Genomic DNA, 4,998 nt, shown 5'->3' on the forward strand with positions numbered 1-4,998 from the left:
GAGCACACACCGAGGAGGGAAAGGCTGGTGGCCTTTGGAACAACTTCTCACATTAATTTTCTTCCAATGCTGACAGCTTTGATTTATTGCCTTGAGGCTGGTTAGAAAACACCCAGACATGAGTGAAGCCAGGAGTTATGGAAAGAAAAGGGAAATATGGTAAACACAGTGATGGATGGGACTGGTACAGACACTGCTGTGCCCCCAAACATTGGCTCCCAGTGAGGATGGGTGCAGAGCCCTGGCACCACTGCCTGGAATTGCTCCCATAGACCCACCAGAGAGGGAGCTTCTCTTGGGATTTGCTGCTTTATCAACTGTCAGTGAAGTTTTGGTGGTGATTTCTGCATCCAAGGGGGTGTTTGAGATCGAGCTGACCACTGACTGTCTGTGCCGGGGGAAAACCAAGTTTGCAAGTGCTTCCTCCTCAGAAATCAAAACAGCTCGTTCTTTCCCAACAGGAATTTGGTGAAATCATTTAAGGAGTTTTCTCTTGGCCACCAAAATTGTTTGCTGAGGATCCCTGGCTGCTCAGGGCTCTCCCAGCCCTCTGCTGTATCAAATTCCTGTTTACAGGAGAAGAGCTGGTCCTGCAAACCCAAACGAACAAAATAACTGAGGAGCAACAACATCCTGAAAGTTGCCTTTAATTTCATCAATGGCTTTAAATATTTAGAAAGCGCAATGTAAACACATTTAGAGCAGGCAGACGACTTCCTTGATGCCCAGAATTGTTGGGATGTATAAAAATGAGGCAGATCTCGGGGTGTGGAGCCCCTTTCAGACTTCCCACCAAAGTTACATATTCCCGCGTCGTTGCAGCTCTTCCTCCAGGCAAAACCGTTGGCACCACGTCCTGAAATGTTTCTCATTAGTAAACTTTTCATAACCTCCCAAAGTGCCCCCGTGGGTGCCAGCTGGAGCTGCCCTTTGCTGAGGGCTCCCGGGCTCTTGGTTTGGCCGGACCGGGAGGATGTTCCGGACCAGCTCCCGGGACTGGGCTCTGACCCGAGGCACTGGCCCAGCTCCAGGGATCCTGCACATTCCATGGGAATGCTTTCCACTTGTCCCTTCCATCCCTCAGACCCAGCTTTTAGCAGTTTGCTCCCCAGCCCGAGTCCTCGTGGCTCTTGGCCCTTAAAGTCACAATGAGATTCCAGAGCGGCTCGGGGAGCATTTAATGCTGAATTAACAGCCTGCCAAGGGTGAGGGGACCCTGCTTTCCATTTTTACCACTGTGCAGCCTCAAAACTCCCAGCAGCTCTGATTCCTGTGCCAGAGGCTCTCACCTGCACGGAGCTGGAGCCGGGGGTGAGCGGGACCAGCTCTCCCAGCTGGGAGCAGATGTTGGGGCTTTGTGCCACCCACCCACCCCAGAGTGCTCTGAGCAGGGGCTGCCCTTGCAGGATGACAAGAAGTGCTGTTCTGCTGCAGTTTCCATGCCAGATGTTGGTATTTGTGCTGGGAGGGGTCAGTGCAGCCCGGAATTCCCCACTGGAGATGCAGGAGGGGATGTGGGAGGAGGCTGCAGGGGTTTAGGGGTTGGGCACTGCAGCATCACAGAGCTGGAGGGTTATTTCAGAGTGAAGTCACAAGGCCTCCGTTCCTCCAGGAAAGGTTAATTTGTGAGTGGTGGTTGGAGCCCAGGTTAGTGACATTGTTTAACCTGATTCAGAGCATTCAGAAAATTTAAAAAATATAAGTATTTCCCTGGACTTCTCTTCATTTTCAAATAATCCAGACTATTACCTTAAATATATAATTTTTCAACCAAGACTTTTGTTTAGGCACAGTTTATAGCATTTCCTAGGTATAAATCTTATCTGCTTTTCTCCAGCATGGAAAATAACAAGTGAGCTCTGAATAGTTCTCAGATGCTGAATTCCGAAACATTGGGATTAAATTTGAGTCCCAATGGGTCCTGCACCTTCCCAGTTGTTCATCACTTGCAGGGTTTATTACATTTTAGATGATATTATTAAATCCAGCCACCCCTGGAGATGCTGGTGTGACTTTGTGAGTCTGAAGAGCAGAAGACCATGGAAGAGCCCCCAGAGCTGCTCCAATTTAGCAACGCAGTAATTTAAGTTTCCTTTAAAAGAACAACGATTGGAACCTTATTTACATTTTATAATTACCTTGCAAATTTAATTTCCCTTCCTCCATATCTTCTAGGACTCCAAAAATCTCCTCTTGCTGCAGCTTAAGCCCACGTCCAGCACGTGGAGATCAGAGGGAAACGTGTGGCCAAAGGAGGGCTGAGCTCCTGGAGCTGCCCATCCCTCACACACACCTGCTGGGCTGGAGCAGGGAAAACCTGGGCTGCAAGAAAAACTCAAAAAGAAGATTTGGGCCATGTGGAGCCCATAAAAATGAAGGCAAAATGTTTCAAATGTATATGAAATCAGAAGATAGGGTTGTTTTTTTTTTTTTAAATGTTTCAGAAGTGTTGAATAGTGAAAAAAAAAACCTCAACAGGAGTTTAAATAAACACAGGCAAGTGAGTCAGCAAGAAGATATAAAATCATCAGGAAAGGCTGAGTTTGTTTTAATACAGGGATTACTGTAAACACTTGGAGTGCATGGTAACAATTTGTAGCCCATGTGTTTTGAAATATCATAACTGGTGTCAATAAACACATTAAACTTCAACTTCAAAGGGCTTTGTGGACGTTTGGAGTGTCAGGAAGACATTGCAAAACGGGGATTTGGGATGGAAACGTGTATGGGAGCAATCAAACACAGCTCCAGTGTGAGGAAAGGGATCTTGTCAAGCTGTTAGAGTTAAGCATCTGTGATGGTGATTATTGCTTCCTACACCCGGAGCTGCTCCCAGCCCCTGAGCTCCTTCCCACTGTCTCCCTCTCTTCCCAGCCTGACCTGCCTGCTTGTCTCTCCCACCTGCTCTGTCTCACTCCCAGGGCTGGATCCTTTGGAGCAGGGTTTGTTTCTCCAGTCAAGGAAAGCCCAACTGGTTTCGGGCACTGTCTCACTGGGAAGCATCACTGGGTCTGGATCTGGACCAGGATCACTTGTGGCATGTCCCTACGTTGCACCCTGATGGGCTGAGTGGGGGACAGAGCTCCTTTGTGTTTGCAGTGCTGTGGGAATTACGTTATTCCCACATTTCCAACGTGTCTCTCAGCCCTGAGTCTGCCCTGACACAGCTCCAGCTGTTCCCAGGTCCTGTCACTGTCACAGGGAGCAGGGGTTGGAGCTGCCCCTCAGGAGGGAGCTGTGCAGGACCTGCTGGCTCGAGGGATGGATGTGCCTGTCTCAGCCCAGTTCCTCTGGTGTCTCTCCACAGCTCTCAGAAAATGAACCATCTTTCCATTCCTGAACGAGATCTTGTCACATCAGCACGAGCCAGAGCACGAGGTGGTTTTGATGTCTCACGTTGTCTCATCTGTGAATTCAATTTACTGTGCTCCAGCTAAACACCAACAACCATTTCCCTCACTGCAAACCCTGCAGTCCCCAAATTAATTCACACGTGCCCTTTTTAAGGTGAGGTGTGACAGAACCAATCTGAGGGAACAGATGAGCATTCCCGTGTCCGGGTTTAATCATCCCAGTCAATATTCCCTTGTTTTAATGCTCAGCCTCGTGTTCACAGGGCAGCCCCTCGCTGTGCCCCATCCATGTGCACACCAGCCAGGATCAAATGGAGCTAGGATGTCTGGAACAACCCCTGGAACGCCGAGGGCGCCTGTTGGCATTAATAGAGCAGAGTGTGGGACATGGAGCACACCCTGGGAGGGATGTTCACAGGGATTGAGGGCATGGACACGGTGCTGAGGTGGCTTTAACACCAACCTGCTGCAATGGAAGCAGGATGCAAACAACAGACACAGAGCTGGTGTTTGTCTGGGGTATGAACATCCCTGTGCCTGCATTTCAAGGTGCTGTTTAATCCCTGTCTTTGTCTGGAATGTGCCCCTGGTTCATAACCACCTCCCTGCAGCAGTTGGCACCTCTGCCATGGGAGCTGCAGGAAGGGGTAATTAAGTTTAATAGGAGCCACCCTTGCTTTGAAGCTGCCCTGGCTTTAGGGCCACAAGGAGAAGCAATTAAACCCCGGCAGCCACGGATTCCAGCTCAAGGTATAGAGTGATTTATTTATTTTTTTAAAGGAAATTTCCCCTGTAAACGGATTTGGATTGTCAGATCTGATTGGATTCAAAGCTGCAGAAATTTCCTTCTTTGGGAAATCTTCTCTTGAAGCCAAATGAAATTACTATTTCACTTTCGTGATTTTTACCAAAAATCAGTCTTTAAATTAAGTAACAAGGACAGGGAAAAATATTCCAGAATGCCATAATCAGTGCCAAAGATAGTTCTAACTATTTCAGTGTAATTTTTGGGAGTTTCCCATAAAGGATCAGTTGGAAAAGGTCTCATTCCAGTGCAGACATTATTTGGAAAAGCAAACTGGTAACTCAGTTAATACTTACAGGGAGGTGAAATTGTCCTAATTTTCACCAAGCCTTGGAAATATTTGCAGAGTCTCAGCTAAGCCAGAGGCACATGTGAAAATCTCATTGTTTTTCATCTCTCTTCCCCTTCACGGAGTTTCCAGGTGTGCACACACTGCAGGGATGCAGTAACTCCTGCCTTGGAGTCCTGTGGGGAGCAGCACACCTTCTCCAGTGGGAGATTCTTCCCTCTTAAGGTTTCTGGGATACCTGGGGTTTGTGTTTTAAACCGGCTCTCCCATTATTTCTGACCTCATTAAAAACATTTCCTTTAGAAACCCAGCAAAACCCCAAACAGAATCCAAATATAAATCAATGCAAATGCAATTACTGTAACCGACCTTCCTCTGTGCCTCAGGGCCTGGAAAAATCCATTGATTCTCTGCTGTAATTTATCTGGGAAGTAAGAACACCCCGTTTCACTTCCAAGCCCCAGCCCTGAGTCAAACGCTCCGGATCCCGGTGCAGCTGCAGGGACTGGGAGTGGGGAGCACTGGGAATGAGGAGCACTGGGAATGAGGAG

The sequence above is a fragment of the Neopelma chrysocephalum genome, unplaced genomic scaffold (assembly GCF_003984885.1).
Source record: "Neopelma chrysocephalum unplaced genomic scaffold, ASM398488v2 Primary Assembly neopelma1_180, whole genome shotgun sequence".
NCBI lineage: Eukaryota > Metazoa > Chordata > Aves > Passeriformes > Pipridae > Neopelma > Neopelma chrysocephalum.